Source organism: Chenopodium quinoa, unplaced genomic scaffold (assembly GCF_001683475.1).
Source record: "Chenopodium quinoa cultivar QQ74 unplaced genomic scaffold, ASM168347v1, whole genome shotgun sequence".
In the NCBI taxonomy this organism is placed as follows: Eukaryota; Viridiplantae; Streptophyta; class Magnoliopsida; order Caryophyllales; family Amaranthaceae; genus Chenopodium; species Chenopodium quinoa.
Genome location: NW_018745410.1, coordinates 1,602,046 through 1,609,908, shown reverse-complemented (window position 1 = coordinate 1,609,908; position 7,863 = coordinate 1,602,046).

Below are 7,863 nucleotides of genomic sequence, written 5' to 3'. Positions count from 1 at the left end.
AGAGTTTTCTAGGGCTTAAGGAGAAAAACTAATGAAAAACTCTCCTTAAAAGTTAATTACAAAAGGGTATTTATACCCTCAAAAGATAGAAATTCGGAAATAGCTGAAATCGCGCAATCTTGAACATCGCCCGGTCAGACCGGGCAAACCTCGCCCGATCGGGCGGAGGAAGGCTGCGTAAAATACGACAGTTTTCCTTCTTTGCCCGGTCAGACCGGGCGAACCTCGCCCGGTCGGGCGCGCGTAACACGTTTCCAGAATTGCATCTTCATAACTTGACTTCTTCATCGCCCGGTCTGACCGGGCGAAGCCTGCCCGATCGGGCGCGCGTTGCACCGTTCAGAATTGGGCTTCTTCCTGTGAACTCTTCATTGCCCGGTCTGCCCGGGCAAGCCATGCCCGGTCGGGCACTCCACATAAATTGCAGTTCTTGGCTATCAACTCTTCCGAATCTACTAAAAACACGTCCAATTGCCTAGAAACGCTTCATATTCCTGAAAAGCTTACTAAAACAATCGAATACACTAAAGAAGAGATTGTTAGCAAGAAATGGCTCCGTAGAGCTCAAAACCATATAAAATTACTAAGTAAAACCGGGGAAAACCATTGTATAAAACACGTATATCAAATTCCCCCAAGCTAAACCTTTGCTTGTCCCTAAGCAAAGCAATGAATAAATAAATCAATACTTCACCCCAAAAGCAATTCAAATCAATAAATACGATTAAAGGTAAACTCGACAGTTATGCATCAAAGTCAACCAATCAAATCCATCTGACTACTCATCCTGTCTGACAATAGTCAAATAGAGCAAACCACAAGAGCATATAGAATTCAAGACTAGTGTTCACACACTCAACTCTCATTTATGTGGCGAGTAAAAGATATACTCGATCGCTCTCCATCCAACTCCTTTAAATGTGAACAATGCCCTCCCAAACTCACGCACTCGTGTGTTTAAAGAAAACAAGCACTCAACCTAGCAGTCGACTCGAAATATATCAAATCATTCTTTGCATTGGAAAACAACTAATTTCACATTCACACAACTCTATGCACAAAGGTCAGAAGGTCTTCAAAGCTTGTAATGTAAGGCTAGGATAAAAGGTAGGAAATATTTGGGAAAATGTAAGAGTAAAGCTATGCTTAAGGGAGCCAAAATCCTAATAAATAAAACCAAGGTCAAAATGAATTAATGACCAAATCATCTCCAACACAACTCAACTCTACCAAAAATTCACCAAACATCCAATTATATTAAAAATTTCCAACACTTAAAATTTCACTCATATATACAAAATATAAAATTATAGAACTTGAGTGAACAAACAAACTTTGAACTCTCCTTTTTTTTTCTTGAGCAGCCTTCAATTAGAACACTTGAACATTGAAACAATTTTTTCTTTTGCTCTTTCTTTTCCCTTTTTTTTCATCTCACATTGGAATTTTTTCTTTGCACAATAAATTTTCAATTTTTTCAATCCACAACAATAAGAACAAATAAAAACTTCTCAAATCCACCCAAAATTGTGCAGATTACATGCACACTACAACTCCCTCACCTCACTCACTATTAGCTCCCCCAAGCCAAGCTTGGGACTAGTAACCAATGGGGCTTAAATAGGCTTGTAATGTGGCAAAATAAACAATAAAAGGGCACAAGCAACAACATGGGTAGCAAGAAGGGAACAAATGTATCTAATATCGTCTGAAAGCCACCTAGAGGAACAAATGCCTTCGTCCTCCTCAATGTGCATATTAATGAGTCATGCAAACATTACTCAAAGTTATAAACCAATACTCAACTTCATTGACATACCAGGAACTAACACACATTCCTAACCAAATCAACTAGTCAAGCACTATATTCACAAGTAGTTGGGCAAAATTGACTCATGTTAAGACATCCAAGTAATCAAACATCAAATCATGGCTAACCTATCCACAATACTCGTCATCATATACCAAGAATTAAAACAATTTTCATGAATGGGGCACAGGGAAGCATGATTTATTATTCATTGGATCGTATTTTTTGTATGTTTTTTTTTTTTTTTTTTTTTTTTTTAAAAAAAAAAAAAAAAAAAAACTAAAATAACTACACTAAAATAAAACAAGAAAGATAAGAGAGATAAGGAGAGAGAGAGTACCACATGTACGAAGCAACTCCCCCAAGCTAAATGCGGCAATGGCCTCATTGCAGCGTAAGGAGAGCATAGGAATCTCGACGGCTCCTCAAAAAGAATCGGGTTGCCTCCCTCAAGCGCTTGTTTAGAAGGTCATTAGCTTGACCGTATTCATCCTCATTGAGTTTGTGGTGAGGAAGAGAATGTGATATCTGACTTTTCTTCAATAGGATCTCCCGCTCGATAGTGCTGCACCCTTTGTCCATTGACTTTGAAGGTGCCCCCGGTGTTGTTCCATAATTCAATGGTGCCATAAGGATATGCTTTGTAGACCGTGAAAGGGCCCGACCATCTTGACCTGAGTTTCCCTGGAAATAGTTTCAACCTTGAATTGAATAGAAGGACTTGCTCTCCTTCTTTCACAGAATTTGGAGGGGGAAGTTTCTCTATTACCTCTACTTTGGCTTTGTCCACCTCAATCCCTTTGTTTGAAACTACATGGCCTAAAACGATTCCCTGTTGTACCATAAAATGGCACTTCTCCCAGTTCAATATCAGATTGACATCCTGGCATCTATGGAGCACCTTTGTTAGATTATCAAGGCAAATATCGAAAGATGAACCATAAACAGAAAAATCATCCATAAAAACTTCCATAGAATTTTCTATGAGACCTGAGAAAATAGCCATCATACACCGTTGGAACGTGGCTGGGGCATTACACAGTCCGAATGGCATTCTGCGATATGCGAAGGTGCCATATGGACATGTGAATGTAGTCTTTTCCTGATCACAAGGGCGGATGGGGATTTGAAAAAAACCGGAATATCCATCCAAGTAACAGAAAAAGGAATGGTTAGCCAATCGTTCGAGCATTTGATCAATGAAAGGCAAGGGGAAATGATCTTTACGGGTGGCTTTATTTAATTTTCTGTAATCAATGCACATCCGCCACCCTGTAACAGTTCTTGTGGCAACAGGCTCGCCTTTGTCATTCTTGACAACTGTCATACCTCCTTTCTTTGGTACTACTTGTACAGGACTAACCCACTTACTATCTGAGATAGGGTAGATTATTCCTGCAGCAAGCAATTTGAGAACCTCTTTCTTGACTACCTCCATCATAGTTGGATTTAGCCTTCTTTGAGGTTCTCTAGAGGAGGCATGATCGTCCTCAAGAATGATCTTATGCATACAAAAAGAGGGATTAATACCCTTGATATCATCAATGGTATACCCAATAACATTTCTATATTTTCTTAAAACAGCGAGAAGTTTCTCTAATTCAATGTTATTAAGCTCAGCATTAACAATAACAGGGTATGTATTTTTAGGACCAAGATATGCATATTTAAGATTAGATGGAAGGGGTTTCAACTCTACCTCGGGAGGCGTCGAACTCTCCCCAACACTCGATGTACTAAGGACTTCCTTGACTGGAGCGATGATTGGATTAGCTTTTGCGTCTTCTAGTAGCCTCGTGTACTCCCTTACTTCCCAATCTTCATCATGGATACTCCCTATCAACACCGTTTCAAGAGCATCTTCCTTTTTGATCAGGGGAAGTTGTTCTTGTTGTAGATCATCGAGGACATCCACTTGACAAATAGTCTCACCCATAGACGGATTTCCCATAGCATTCAGTAATGAATACTCCATTTTCTCATCCCCTACTTCAAATGTTATTTTCCCATTCTTCATGTCAATAATTGCACCTGCAGTAGCTAAGAATGGTCTACCAAGAATAATAGGGACATGGGCATCTTCTTCCATTTCCATAACAACAAAATCACATGGAATAAAGAATTTACCAACTCGCAATGGAACATCTTCAAGTATACCGAGGGGAAATTTAACTGACCTGTCTGCAAGTTGCAGAGATATCCTTGTAGGCTTTAGCTCACCCATTTGAAGCTTTTCGCAGATGGAGAGCGGCATAAGGCTTACACTTGCACCAAGATCGCATAGCGCTCTATTGATCTCTATATCTCCGAGCTTCACTGGGATTGAATAGCTGCCTGGATCACCTAGTTTCTTAGGAAGAGTGTTTTGCAGAATGGCACTACATTCTGCAGTTAGAGAAACAGTAGCATTCTCTGCAAGCTTCTTCTTGTTAGATAGCATGTCTTTCAAAAACTTTGCATAAGAAGGCATTTCAGAAATTGCATCCAAGAACGGTATATTAATGTGAAGTTTCTTAAGGATGTCTAGAAATTTACCGTACTTTTTCTCTAACTTAGCCTGGGCTAACCTCTGTGGGAAAGGGACTCTTGGCATGTATGGGGCGAGAGGTGGGATCGGTTCCCGTGGCTTTTCTTGAACATCATTCCTTGGAATTAGGCTGTCTGGATCTCCCGCCCGGTCGGGCAGTGATTGCCCGGTCTGACCGGGCGAAGAAGAGCTGCTTATGTTCTTCTGTTTGTCTGGAATTTCTTCTTGCGCCCGATCGGGCAGACCTTGCCCGGTCTGACCGGGCGAAGAAGAAATTCGCACAGTCCCCTGTTTTTCGTCGACTGCTTCTCGCGCCCGATCGGGCGGACATTGCCCGGTCTGACCGGGCGAAGAAGAATTTTGCAAAATCCCCTGTTTTTCACTCATTCCCTCAATATCTATCGTTGATGGTTCCCTTACGGGAAGGTCTTCCAACTGTTTTCCACTCCTTAAAATTACAGCATTCATGTGCCCCTTTTGTGGTTGCTCTGTTTGGCCAGGAAACGTACCTGGTGTTTTTGAAGATTGGCCGACTTGATGAGCAAGTTGGCTTATTTGATTTTCCATGAGCTTATTCTGGGCTTGTAACTGTTGGATGGAATTATTTGTGGTGTTGATGAAGTTCTCCATCATTAGTTCGAGATTGGATTTTTGAGGGAGTGGTTGCATAGGTTGCATGGGTTGTTGTACTAGGGGTGGTCTTGGTTGAAAACCAGGTGGATTATAATTGTTGTTTCGAGGTGGGGGCGGAGGTGGATTTTGCTGAGCCTGGGTGTTTTTGTATGAGAAATTTGGGTGATTCTTCCAACCTTCATTATAAGTATTAGAATGGGGATCGTATGGTCTTTTAGGGTTGGAATTGTAGAAGGCATTGGCTTCCTCAATTGATACCTCATTCGAATTTCGTGGGCAATTAGGTGCGATGTGACCTTGAGTATTACACATTTGACAAGTTTCTAGCACATTATTAGAAGATCCAGTTTGTAATCTATCGAACTTGCTTGAAAGTGCCTGCACAGAACTAGTTAAAAGAGTTAGAGCATCAACATCTAATTTACCTCCTTTCTTGACACTATTTCGGCCGCCTGGGTGATAGTTGTCATTGGCTGACATCTTCTCAACCAGCTCCTTTGCTTCGGTTGGATTTTTAGTTAAAAGGGAGCCTCCAGATGCGGCGTCGATATAGATCCGGAATTCATGGGTTAGACCGTTATAAAAGGTTTGGATTAACATCCATTCAGGTATGCCATGATGAGGGCACTGTCTCTGTAATCTCTTGAATCTCCTCCATGCGTCATATAAGGATTCTTCATCTGATTGCCTGAAAGTGGATAGCTCGTTCCTTAATCTTGCAGTCTTTTCTTGTCCCAAGAACTTGACCAGAAAAGCTTTTACTAGTTTATCCCATGTATCAAAGGAACCAGAACCCTCATCTCTTAACCATTCCTTCGCCCTATCCCGTAATGAGAATGGAAAAAGGCGAAGTCTAAGAGCATCATCTGTAACACCATTCAGCTTCATAGTGTCACACTTTTCCAAGAAACCATCTATATGATTCACTGGGCAATCAAGAGGTGTGCCAGCAAATGAATCATTGGATATGAATTGAATAAACTGCGGTTTCAATTCAAAATTCTGAGCGGTGATAGGTGGTCTAACAATGCTAGAAAGGAGTCCGGTTGTTGTGTCAGGGATACCGTACTCCAAAAGAGACTTTGTTGCTTGGTCTTCCATATTTCTGTTACCTGCTCTTCTTCTACTTCTTCGTCTTCTTGCAGTCGCTTCAATTTCTGAATCGAGAGGCACTAAGTCGTCTGACCCTGAGCGACGTGTTTGCATACAACAAAGAACTAGGCAAAGAACATCAAAAACACAGGAGGCAATAGCCGAAGCAACAAACAACGCTTAGTAAAAACGAATCACGGAAAATCAATATGAAACCGTTAGTCCCCGGCAACGGCGCCAAAAATTTGATAGGCTTATCGCGTACCTAACAAAAATAACCTAACTATTCCTTCTAACTGTGTAGTAGGGCAAGTAAGGATCGAATCCCAAGAGACTATGGTTCATTCAATTAATCAGACTCAATTAATCACTAAGCACGTCACCAATCAATAATGGATGATAATAATCAACTAATATATTAAATAACACAATTAACTAGAGGAAATATTAATCAATAAACTAAAGCATCCAAGATCAAGCATTACCACGATTATGATTGATAAACTAATAAATCTACCCCCAATATATAAATCAATTGACAAGAAGAAAAGCAATCCCTAATAATAATACCAAAGGTCTCTTCCAAGTTATCAATGGCTTCCCAAATTAACTATCAAGCCTACTTCCGTGGAATCAAGCGAATAAGGGACATTAAACACCATGCCTAGATTCCTAATTATTCAATCATCTACTTCCGTGATGATCTTCAAACCCTTAATTGGAATAACCTAATCCCGTTAATACCCAACTTCCGTTGCAATAAGAACAAAGGGATGATAACAATACTAATTATTCCTAATCTAGTATTGGCATAAACACAATCAATTAAGCATGTCAATTGGGATTATTATTGGGGAATTTAAAGATCTACTTTATACATCAATCATAATCGAGCTTAGCAAGATCCCGGATTAAGGAAACTACTCACACATCATAATAAAATCAAAATCAAGTTCAAAAACAAGAAACAGTAAAGAAAACATATTTAGAGAACAGTGAATATCAGAAAAGAGTGAAGTAAGATAAATACCAATTACTCCAATTGAAAGAACTCAAATTGTTGATGAACAATTGATTAATCTGGGATTAAAAGATTGAAATTGCTTAAAGGAAATAAAACTAGGGTTCTTGAGAGTTTTCTAGGGCTTAAGGAGAAAAACTAATGAAAAACTCTCCTTAAAAGTTAATTACAAAAGGGTATTTATACCCTCAAAAGATAGAAATTCGGAAATAGCTGAAATCGCGCAATCTTGAACATCGCCCGGTCAGACCGGGCAAACCTCGCCCGATCGGGCGGAGGAAGGCTGCGTAAAATACGACAGTTTTCCTTCTTTGCCCGGTCAGACCGGGCGAACCTCGCCCGGTCGGGCGCGCGTAACACGTTTCCAGAATTGCATCTTCATAACTTGACTTCTTCATCGCCCGGTCTGACCGGGCGAAGCCTGCCCGATCGGGCGCGCGTTGCACCGTTCAGAATTGGGCTTCTTCCTGTGAACTCTTCATTGCCCGGTCTGCCCGGGCAAGCCATGCCCGGTCGGGCACTCCACATAAATTGCAGTTCTTGGCTATCAACTCTTCCGAATCTACTAAAAACACGTCCAATTGCCTAGAAACGCTTCATATTCCTGAAAAGCTTACTAAAACAATCGAATACACTAAAGAAGAGATTGTTAGCAAGAAATGGCTCCGTAGAGCTCAAAACCATATAAAATTACTAAGTAAAACCGGGGAAAACCATTGTATAAAACACGTATATCATCACTCCACTTGGTATGAGTTATGAAACAAATTTCGAGAAGCT